The sequence below is a fragment of the Bufo bufo genome, chromosome 8, assembly GCF_905171765.1.
Source record: "Bufo bufo chromosome 8, aBufBuf1.1, whole genome shotgun sequence".
NCBI lineage: Eukaryota > Metazoa > Chordata > Amphibia > Anura > Bufonidae > Bufo > Bufo bufo.
In genome coordinates this window covers 12,273,295-12,285,608 of record NC_053396.1, presented here as the reverse complement: position 1 = coordinate 12,285,608, position 12,314 = coordinate 12,273,295, and positions in this window count along the sequence as shown.

Genomic DNA, 12,314 nt, shown 5'->3' with positions numbered 1-12,314 from the left:
GTCCGCGTTCAACAGTGAAATAGGTCTATAGGATCCCAAATCTAAGGGATCCTTGCGTTTTTTTGGGGATTAATATTATCACAGCTCCCGACATTGAACCCGGTAGGGTCCCCTCCTCCACCGAGTCAGCGGAGACCCCCAGCAATTTTGGAAGAATAGAATCCTTGTATTTATTATAAAATTCATATGGGAGTCCGTCTGAATCGGGAGTAGAGTTACCCGAACAGAGTTTGATGGCCCCTTCAAGCTCCTGAATTGAGAGATCGGCGTCGAGTACCCTCCTTTGAGCCGAAGTAATAGTGGGAAAAGTAATACCGTCAAGGTAGACATCCATCATTTCGTCCGTTATCCTAGAATCGGCTCTATAAAGATCTGAGAAATAATCCAAGAAAACTTTCTCTATAGGGTTTTGTCCAGTAACTATCCTCCCGTTAACCAGTCGGATGCTATCTATATTTTTCTTGGGTTCCTGATTCGAGATAACTCTAGATAGGAGTTTACCCGGTCGCCCCGATTCTGTGAAATATTTTTGACCTTTAAAAAATAAACTCTGTTGAGCCTTCTCCAGTAGAAAGTTGGAGTATGATTGTGTGGTCTTATGCATATTTTCCCTGTTTTCCTCTGTCCTATTTATATAAAAGTATTGTGTAGCTGAGGAAGCTAGTTCTTTTAAATTTTCCTCCTTTTCCCCATACTCCTCTCTCAGGTTGGCGATATTACTAACCATTATTCCCCTTCATGTAAGCCTTGAAGGTATCTGTAACGGACCGTTTCAGCAGACAAGGGGTTAAAATCCGTTTAGGCGATGTGCCCCTTTCTGAGAGACAGGCACAGCTACTGCAGAACACCAAACTCCTGAACTGGATACAAAATAGCACTCCAAACTGGAACCTCACGAATAGCTGCTAGCAGACGAACAGGAATCAGCTTACACTCCTGGCAATCAGTCTCTAACAGCATACAGCGGATCCCCCCAATAACGAGACAAGGCTCCGTGTTGAGGGTCAAGCAGTGGTCTGAGGTGCTGGCACACCCAGCCTGGTTTTTATTACAGTTGTTTGCTAATACAGGTCCGCCCACAGGGAGGTATAAAACAACCAAGCCCATCTGGTGTACACGCCCCTATGGGACCAGAATGAAGACTGTGACATAGGACAGATATGCAGCACTGTACGATACACAGAGACAATACATCCCCACAATGCATCATGGTTTCCTCTTCTCTGCCCTGGAGACACCCGAGGCGTAATCCAATTATCTCTCAAGACAAAGAGAAATCACCAATACACATGTGCAGACAACAGGACAGACATCACCCTTTAAACACACAATGGGACAATGGCACAACAGAAACACACCCAGCATTTTCCTCCCAAGCTGACAAGTTACACTTATTATAAATTGTTACAACTTTGTGAGTTTACATTGGCCATACATATAACTTACATCAATTTAAACAGTATAACTTGGGGACAAACCTATCCAAAATTCACTTGAATAGGTTCAGGGGTTTAAAAGTTAGTATGGGCCATAATCCTGAGGCAAGAGGCGGATAAACAGGCCTCTCCAAAACCCAGTGGCGAGGTTGGTTTCGCCACACATCTCCCCCCCCCCCCCCCCAGGGAAGACTAACCAGGTACCTGAGCTCACGCCGGTCGGTACCTGAGTTAGTCTGGCAGCCCACCCACAACCCAATACTGGACCTGTTGCATTTGGTAGCCTGTCTCTGTCCAGTGAGTCCACCAAGGTTATGTTGGAAGCTGGTACTCCCGGTCTCTGTGTTGCTCCCTGGCTTAGAGTCTGGTTGTTGGAGGGGGAGACCGACTGTCTCTACCCCCTGTGCTGTAGGTGCAGAGACCACGGTCCCATCTGCACTGTTGTGGGGGTTACTGTCTCCCCCGGTGCGTTAAGCTGCCGCTGGGGAGAGGGGGTAACGAGTTCCTCTCCCATACATACTTCCAGCCGCTGGGGAGGGCGACCGACCGTCTCCGCTCCCAATACAGTGTCCTGCTGCTGGGGAAAGGAGACTGGGCTCTCTATTCCCTGCTGGACACTCTGCCGCTGGGGGACAGGACCGACTGTCTCTGCCCCCTGTAACTCCGCCTGCCGCTGGGGAATGGAGACTGGGCTCCCAATTCCCAAAAAATCACTCTGCTGCTGGGGGGCAGGAACAACTACCTCTGCCCCCTGTAACTCAGCCTGCCGCTGGGGAGGGAGGACGCTGCTCTCCTCTCCCTGCATTTAACACTGCCTTCCCGGCATATCACTCTGCTGCTGGGGGGTAGGAACAACTACCTCTGCCCCCTGTAACTCAGCCTGCCGCTGGGGAGGGAGGACGCTGCTCTCCTCTCCCTGCACTTCACACTGCCGCTGGGGAATGGAGACTGGGCTCCCAATTCCCTGCAGGACCGGTGGAGAGACCTCGGTCCCATCTCTACCGGCCACCTGGGGTCCTTCCCAGTAACACTACAATATCTGCCCAGCTGAATGGGTTTGGATCTGGGTCTGTCACCTTACCGTCCTGCTGAGCCTTCTCAATGGAGTGGAAGAGATCTTGGTAGTCCTGCTCCAGTTCCCACTCCAGGGTTGCTAGGTGAGTGTCACGGATGGTGTACAGGAAACAAGACAATACCATATAAACAATGTCTCTCTGGATCCACAACTAAGGAACAAAGGGAGACCCCTGCAATAGACCTGCCGCTCTCCCTCACTGCTCAGCCTATGCGAACACCCCAAAGGTGGATGGCCGCATATCCACGTTCCTCGGCTATCTATTACCTGAAGACCCTACAATAGTGAAGGGACACGACCACCGGCTCCCTACACTGACACGGAGGGAGTCAGGGTCACCTGGATTCAGAAAAGACAAAATCATAAATACATAAACAGCACTTATCTTGCAGACGACTGAGGACTGGGAACTGGGAACAGCATGCGCACACACACTCCAGGAAGTTGTATCAGCCGCACACTACTGCATTATGGGGAGGAACTTAAAGGGTAGCAATCAGTCCAACTGCATGACAGCTGAGATAGACTAACGAGATGAGAAACTAAACCAAAACAAAGAAATTCAAGGAGGAGGATCTGAGAAGCTCCTGTGAGCGCTTCTCAGCTGTCTGGCTGTGACAGTGAGCCAGGTCTTGCTCTACCTCATGGGGGGTTATCCCACTCATGCCTAGCCTCCCTCTCATAGAAAATGTCCTGAAGTCTGGACTGTGCAGGGCTCCCGAAGTCAGGCTCTGCAAAGGACTCCCGTAACAAGCCAGGACCATCAAACGCCTCTCCCTCTGGCTTGTCATGTTCGGCTGTCCAGGGTATATACTGTGCCATATACCACCAAAGCGCCTGGTAGGCATCCTCCAGCCATAGCTCCTGCCATACCCGGTGCTCTAGATCCTTCACCCATTCCTCCAGGGGCTGCTCTCCCAGGAAGGGCATCCGCAGGGCCACTTGCTTCTGCAACCGCTGCTCTTCACTGGGGAGACTCTCACCCCGCTGGTATTGTACACTATCCAGGGCCTGGTACCAGATGCCTTTCCTTAATGCATCCCGGCCATCCAGGTCCTCCTCCTCGTATAACACTGCTGGTTCCATCCTGTTGCTTTTAGGGTCGCTGTACTGGGACATGCGTTGCCTTTAAATTGTAGAATCCAAAGAAATGGTGTCTCCTGTAGCTGTCCTTCTGGCTGTAGGAACGATCCCACTGCTGCCACCAATGTAACGGACCGTTTCAGCAGACAAGGGGTTAAAATCCGTTTAGGCGATATGCCCCTTTTTGAGAGACAGGCACAGCTACTGCAGAACACCAAACTCCCGAACTGGATACAAAATAGCACTCCAAACTGGAACCTCACGAATAGCTGCTAGCAGACGAACAGGAATCAGCTTACACTCCTGGCAATCAGTCTCTATCAGCATACAGCGGATCCCCCCAATAACGAGACAAGGCTCCGTGTTGAGGGTCAAGCAGTGGTCTGAGGTGCTGGCACACCCAGCCTGGTTTTTATTACAGTTGTTTGCAAATACAGGTCCGCCCACAGGGAGGTGTAAAACAACCAAGCCCATCTGGTGTACACGCCCCTAGGGGACCAGAATGAAGACTGTGACATAGGACAGATATGCAGCACTGTAGGATACACAGAGACAATACATCCCCACAATGCAGCATGGTTTCCTCCTCTCTGCCCTGGAGACACCAGAGGCGTAATCCAATTATCTCTCAAGACAAAGAGAAATCACCAATACACATGTGCAGACAACAGGACAGACATCACCCTTTAAACACACAATGGGACAATGGCACAACAGAAACACACCCAGCATTTTCCTCCCAAGCTGACAAGTTACACTTATTATAAATTGTTACAACTTTGTGAGTTTACATTGGCCATACATATAACTTACATCAATTTAAACAGTATAACTTGGGGACAAACCTATCCAAAATTCACTTGAATAGGTTCAGGGGTTTAAAAGTTAGTATGGGCCATAATCCTGAGGCAAGAGGCGGATAAACAGGCCTCTCCAAAACCCAGTGGCGAGGTTGGTTTCGCCACAGTGTCCCATACTACTTGTGTTTTTGCTGAGGTGTAATTAGCCTCCCAAAATTGGTTAATTTCCTTTTGTATTGTTTCATGATTCTTTATTATTGATAACCAATAGGGGTTGAGTCTAAATGGAGACCTCCCCGTTTGTTTATCATGGGACGGGCAAAGTTCAAGGAGTAGGGGGAGATGATCCGAGAGTGACCTAGTCTCATACTTCATACGTTTAACATATTGAAATATTTTTTATTAATCAGAGCACGATCTATTCTGGACATAGATCTTCCTAATTTACTGATACATGAAAAAGCCCTTCTCCCCTGTCCCAAACTTCCCCAAACATCCTCGAACCCGGCCTCTAGGCAAAAAGCGTGCCAAGGGGGATCCCTGAACAGAGGCATCTCCCCTGCCCACCGTAGAGACCCTGTCAACCAGGGGATTGATAACACAGTTAAAATCTCCCATAATCAATGTAGGACATTCTGGCCATTTTTCCATAAATTTTAGCAGAGAGTTGAGGACTAAAAAGGCAAATGGAGGTGGAATATAGACAAAGGCCAGAATACACATCTTCCCCGCCAATTTACAGTATAGGAAGACAAATCTCCCCTGGTGGTCAACAGCGGATGCCTCGCACTTAAAATCAATCGTTCTATGAATAAAAACAGTCACTCCCCTAGAATGACTAGAGAAGGTAGAGTGGTAGGTGTGCACAGCCCATCCCCTGGTGGCCACCCTGGAGGTCTCCCCGGTAAGGTGTGTTTCTATCAAACATACGATGGCTGGGAGGTGTAAGCGCATCAGATCAAAAACCGCTTGACTCTTTCTCCTATCCCCCAGGCATCTGACATTCCAAGTGAGAATTCTAATTGACATTATAAAGAATAGTTAAAAATAAAATAAAATGCAGGGCTGGTTTTATAGACGAATGGCCCCCACCTGTACTTGTTAGGGTTTTTTTTCTTCATTAGTCATATCTATCTATATTGTGGTGATGTGTACGGTATAAGTGCTGGAAGGTGTGTATATCCCACCCAGATACCTCAGCTGGGTGAGATAAATAAAATACAGAAAGCTGCAGGGGTTTCAGCAAAGCGTAGTTTGCTGAGACAGTTTTGTTTACATTTAGTTCTGGGCTGGATTTAATTTGGACTGGTGGATAGGTTTGGTAGTGGGATCTGCCAGTTCACACCCTTCCAGTACGGGTGTTGCCTTGTGCCGGAGGTGATCGCAGGTGAAGCCTGCTATGATCAAGGAGGGATAAAACCATCCCTCTCTGTGTCAGTCTGGGGAGAGAAAACTTGGAAACAGTGTCCTGAAGTTTGGGGGGCACCAGCGACGCCTGCGGAAAGTGGGTCGCACTGTCAGTGTCGGGACGACGTCTGGACCATAAAGCCCCAAAGGCTCTGAGTGGTCTCAGCCAGGAGGGCTGTGTGGACTTATGTCTGATGAGCAGACCTGCTAAGGCTTGGAGCCTGAAACCCTGTCTATAAGCTGTGCTAGAGGTGAGTCAGGGAAAAATACTGTGTATTAGGGTCCATTCACACGTCCGCACTTTGGGCCTGGATACAATTATGCAATTATGCGGAACGGGTACGGACCCATTCATTATCAATAGGGACGGAAAAGATGCGGACAACACACAGTGTGCTGTCCACCTCCTCATTTCCGGTCCGCGGCTCCACAAAAAGAGAGAACATGTCCTATTCTTGTCCGCAGCTGCGGACAAGAATAGTCATTTCTATTGGGGTGCCGGCCCGGTGTTTTGCGGATTCGCAAAACACTGCGGACGTGTGAATGGACCCTTAGTTAGAGCCCAGACGGGCAGGTGTTTGTTTTGCTGATTTGTGTGTGCTGGTGCCAAAATACATGACCAATTTGGACTTAAAATCCATTGTCTGCAAAGAAGTCTGTCACTGCGTCCCTTACAATATAGAATATAATTATTAACAAACAATAGGATCCCACAGGAGGTTGCCACGCTGTTAATTGGAGAGGAAAGAGAAATAAGGTGGTCTCTAGGACCTTAGCGTGTTTCTGCAACCTCACTGACAATATATTAAAACTAAGTCTTTATTATGAATACTAAAATGACATATAAATCTCTTGGGATCGAGTGCTTAAAACTCTCAGGAATGGGTAGGTTGCGAGATATAATCTCTGGTACTAAGTGTCATTCACATGTGGATTCATGTGATCCCCAAGGGATAGAGCTGCACTCTATATGTTTGAATACATTTATTGGAGATCGCCAGCTACCATTCCTGCCTAAAATCTGAATCCTGCTTCCCTACATGTTTCGCCGAGCGATTCGGCGTCTTCAGGGGAAACTACACAGGTTCTGAGTTGGGGGCGGGGTCTGGGAATTTAAGCCCTCGGTTTACTTCGCGATTGGCAGCAGCCAATCGCTGTTGCCTGCCTACAGGAGATTCATGTCTGCGTCACCTAGGACCTCCTACCGCAAGGCCGGGGTCCGTTCCGGTCATCGCTCGGCGCCTGTGACATCACTGGGTGTGCGCGACGCATGCGCCTTCTCGGCGCTGGTATCAGTATTTGATTGAGCTCTCCTGCGCATGCGCAGTACTCCTTCCTCTCCCGAGGCTGTTTACATTCTATGGCGCATGCTCCGGGTCATTGTTCCTCGTTCGCCGTGAGTATACTGCGCATGCGTCCGAACTTGAATTTTTCAAAAGACCGTATTGTCCCCTCAGCTGCTCCCCAGGGATAGATGGAACACAGGGATAGATCAAGATGCCAAGGATGCCTTGCATCCCTTGATAGGTGATTTCTGTGTCAATGTTGCATTAGATTTATTAGAGCATTGTATGTATATTACAGATTTTCTGACATATATATTCATGTCAACCTTAAAAGTCCACCACAACCTGGGGGTGGGTTGGTGACACCTGTATTACTATGTCACTGCATATAGTAGTGTATTGGTCGTATAGCTTTAATCGCCATTCCTGAATTCCATATATGTGTCATCTTAAACAGTGTTCCCCAAAACTGTGTCTTATCTTTATGTCCAGTTTTGGTTGGTTTATTAGTGCACATATGTCACTTGTTTAAGAAGGATTATAGTGATCAGTAGCTCTTTATAATTATGGCCTATCTATCCATAGGACTGTTGATCAGGAGAACTCGCCCCACATCACCGGGACCTCCAGCGGGACAAAGTGGCTTCCCCAGGTAAGTGGTGTCAACATGGCTGCCTAGACTGCTATAATTAGTATATACCTTTTAAACCCCCTTTTTTAATTTATTTTTTAGAGAATTAAACCCCTACTCCCAGTGTTTTCAAGGGAGTGAACTAAACTGATCCCTTCGGTTATCTTATTAGTAATTATCTTAGTTGCCTTAAGTTCTTTTTTAATTTTGAAATCACACCGGTTGGCTTAAATTTACAAGAATGAAGTGAAGGTAAAACCTTCATTCAGCCCATTAGGGGCCAGTGAGTGGAGACGGTATATCCACCGCGCCTCCTCTTGCTGTAGCTTGCGGTCCACGCTGCCCTGCCTAGGAGAGCTCCGCATCTTCTGTATCCCCCAAACCTTCAGGCCATGTGTCTTGCCATCATGGCATTCCTGTAGGTGTCCGGATAGTGACGTCTCCTCACTTGTATTAAGTATACTGAAATGTTTGGAGAGCCTCCTCCTCAATTCCTGAATGGTTTTGCCAATATACAGTTTATCACACTCGCATTGTATACAGTACACTACCCCAGTGCTTTTGCAGTTTATGAATTCACGAATTTTGAATGTTCGCCCATCTTGTGGATTAATAAACTCTGTTTTAGGAGTCATGAATTTACAAAAGCTGCATGCTCCACATGGGTAGGATCCTGTGGTTTTGAGCCAAGTTCTCTTACTCTTAGATGTTCTCTGGAAAAGGCTTCGGACCAGCATTTCTTTTAGATTCGGGCCTCGTCTATACGTAATGCTTGGATTGTCAGGGAGTATCTGTTTCAGATCTTTATCCATCTTCAGGATATGCCAGTGTCTTTTGAGGACCTCATAAACCTTTTTGCTTTGCACATCAAATGTGCCTATACATCTCACGACTTTACCTTCATCTGCTTTTCCTCTCTATCAGTGTTAATGGCTCTATTATAGGCTCGGTGCAGCACCTTCTTGGGATAGCCCCTCATGAGAAATCTGGAGTATAAGGCCTTGCTCTCTTTTTGGAAGGCCTCGTCATCCGAACAGTTTCGTCGGGCCCTCAAATATTGGACTACAGGAATGTCTCTTTTTAACGGTAACGGGTGATGGCTTTGCCAGTGTAAGAAGCTGTTTGATGCCGTAGGCTTTCTATATACCTCAGTTTTAAAACCTCCTTCCCCATCCAAGGTGATTTTGAGATCTAAGAAGCTAATGCTCTCCATTTGAATCTCCATGGTAAAGAGTAGGCCTAGCTGATTGCTATTTAGCTTGTCTATAAATTCAGTGAACTCTGTGATCGTGCCATCCCAGAAAATTAAAATGTCGTCTATATATCGACCCCAATAAGAAATTAAATCCGTGTACTGTGCATTCTCCTCAGTGAAAACGTGTTGGTCTTCCCACCACCCAAACTTGGTGCGCAAACCGTCCCCATTGCCGTGCCATGTGTCTGCAAATAATAAGTGACATCAAACATAAAATAATTGTGAGTGAGTAGGAAGCGTAGTAGGTGAATAACAAAATCATTGTGATTGTAGAAATGTGTACCTTTAGTGTACAGATAGTGCTTTACTGCACATATCCCCTTTTCGTGTTCTATACTTGTGTATAGGGCCTGGCTGGCTATCAGTGTGGTGGGGCCTATTTGGATGTCCTTTAATTTTCTTACTAGGTCTAGTGTATCTTTTATATATGATAGGAGGATTTCGACGAAAAGGCCTTATGAATAGGTCCACATATGTGCTGATTCCTTCGCACATACTATCATTACCAGACACAATTGGTCTGCCCGGAATGGGATCCCAAGAAACCAGTTAGATCCAGAGTGTACCAGCCACCCCGGCTAGGGGAAGGCTGTGTTAGTAGGAGCTCCCAGAAACAGGGATCCCAAGACAGGATCGAGTCTCGGCTGAGGCCAAGATCACTCTTCCCAGCCTGAGCCATCAGCCTCAGCTGGTTGACAAGAAAAGCAGCCATCTCCAGCCTCCAGGAAGAAGCATTACCTGTGAGCCAAGCTGTGAGTACATATCCAGAGACCAGGAGAAGCCAAATCCCTCCTCAGCTAGTCAGGCCCATATCAAGCAGAAGACAGACAGAGCAGAAGATAGATACCTGCCAGATTCTCCAGGCACATAGTATAGGAGCATAAGAGGCATTAACCCCTGCCATACATTGCCAATACCTACTGGGACCTAAAGACTATTGCTGTACTCATATGGATTTATGCTGCACCCATTAAGTAAAGACAAGTTGGATTATATCTCAAGTCTGGATCTCATTTACTCCAACTAACAGCACTCAATTTATTGCATGTGAGCCAGGATCCAGTAGTCCGGCCGTACCAAGGTAGGAGACACCGTTGACATAATACCTACTACACAGAGACATTATCCCCCTATGGCATTCCTCACTTGGTACGTGAGCTATAACATCTTAAAGGGCCCTGTTACAGTACCTGCGCAAGCTGCAATTGGCGTCACAAACTAAAAACTATTAATTTTGCGCCAGTGTGCATCTGTCCCAATCCGGCTTACTGCACTTGTGCATTGGAAAGGGGAATATCGTCTGAACGGAGTTGTGTGCTGAACGGTCCGTTACAATTGGTGGCAGCAGTGGGATCATTTTCATGGCCCAGAAGGACAGCTACAAGGCATCACCAGTTCCTGGATTACAAATTGAGGGCAACGCTAGTACACGTACAGCGCCCCTATCTACAAAGGAACCAAAATCAGCAGAGCAAGCATGGAGCCCTGCTACACTCAGGAGGAGTTTGATAGAGAGGTTAATGGGGTACTGTCTCTCTTGGGACCCAACCCCGCGGAAAACCTCGTACAGATCGTGAAGTGGAGGATCAGAGAGTACCTGCAGGCCATGGCAGCGGTAGACAGGAGGGAGATACCCCAGCGGCCGAGCAAGTTCCCGGGAGCTGAAGGTGCCGTCTCTGCTCCCCAGAGTCAGTGTAAGTTACAGGGAGATGAAGGTGCCGTCCTTCCACCCCAACGGCCGAGTATTGTATTGGGAGCAGAGACAACCGGTCTCTCTCTCCAGCGGCAGTGTGTATCCTTAGGAGAGGAGACAGTTGGTCCCTCTCCACAGCAGCCAAGTGATCCACAGGGAGCTGAAGGTGCTGTCCTTCCTCCCCAGCGGCAGTGTGTCCTGCAGGGAGCAGAGATAGTTGGTCTCTCTCCCCAGCAGCCAAGTGAGTCCCAGGGAGCTGAAGGTACCGTTCTTGCTCCCCAGCGGCAGTGTGAGTTACAGGGAGCGGAAGGTGCCATCCTTTCTCCCCAGCGCCAGTGTGTATTCATGGGAGAAGAGACAGTCGGTCCTCTCCCCCAACAGGGACCAGAAGTACCGGAGGTCGCGGACCTCATAGACTGGTCCTGGGAGGACTCCCAGCAGGCAGGGGGAGATGGGACCGAAGTCTCTCTACCAGCCCTACAGGGATGCTGGGCAGTCGGCCCAGATCTCCAGTGGCAGTGTGAGTACCAGGAGGAGGAGGTAAGCGATCCCTACCCTCCACAGCTAACCCCTACCGAGGTACTGAGGTCAGTAGAGGAGCCATTAGCTTCCTCGGACCCCCTCCCAGCAGAAGAGCTGGCATCTGGGCAGAGCGCCGCTGGCCTCTGCCCTAACTTTACCTTTGTCACCGGGCAGGACTATACCCTCTGCCCTCCTTTGTCCCCTTGTCCCAGGCTTGTCTATCTGCAGGTCCCCCCAGCTGAAGCACTGGCACCAGGGCAGAGTACCATCGGTCTCTGCTCACTCAGCGACCCACAAAGCCAAGAGACCAGTGCCCAACACAGCCATGGTGAAGCCATGGGACCGAAACAAGCTACAAAATTCCCCGGGTGCAGTAACCAAGTGTTGGGGGGGGACTGCACTGCAGATTGTATATTATTGTGAGGGGGCTGCCTTGTTCATTGTAATTTACTGTGGGTGGGTGACTAGACTAACTCAGGCACTGACCGACAGAAGGTCAGCTACCTGGTTAGTCTCCCCCCGAATGGGAAGATATGTGGCGAAAGCCACTTCGCCGCTGTGTTTTGGAGGGGGCTGTTTGCCAGCCTCCTGCCCCTGGATTACGGCCCTTTAAGATACTTTTACTAACTTTTAAACCCCTGAACCTATTCAAGTGAATTTTGGATAGGTTTGTCCCCAAGTTATACTGGTTAAATTGATATAAGTTATATGTATGTACAATGTAAACTCACAAAGTTGTAACAATTTATAAGAAGTGTAACTTTTCAGCTTAGGAGATAGTTGTGTAGATACAGAAATTGACTCAATTATCTCCTAGACAGAGGGGAGGAATATGCTGGGTGTGTTTCTATTGTCCCATTGTTCCATTGTCCCATTGTGTCCGATTGGCTGCTTTACTTACATTGTATGTGTTGTAATATATTGATTGGTTGTATTTCAAAACCCTGTGGGCAGTACTATGTTTGTGGATTGTAAATAAAAGAGGCTGTATGCCCCAGGACAGTCAGTTCTGCTTAACCCTCAAGCAAAGTGTCGTCTCGTTATTGGGGGGATTGGATTGTATGCTGATTGCCAGGAGTGTAAGCCGATTGTATGCATTTCCGCAGACTGGTGCTTGCAGTAGCTG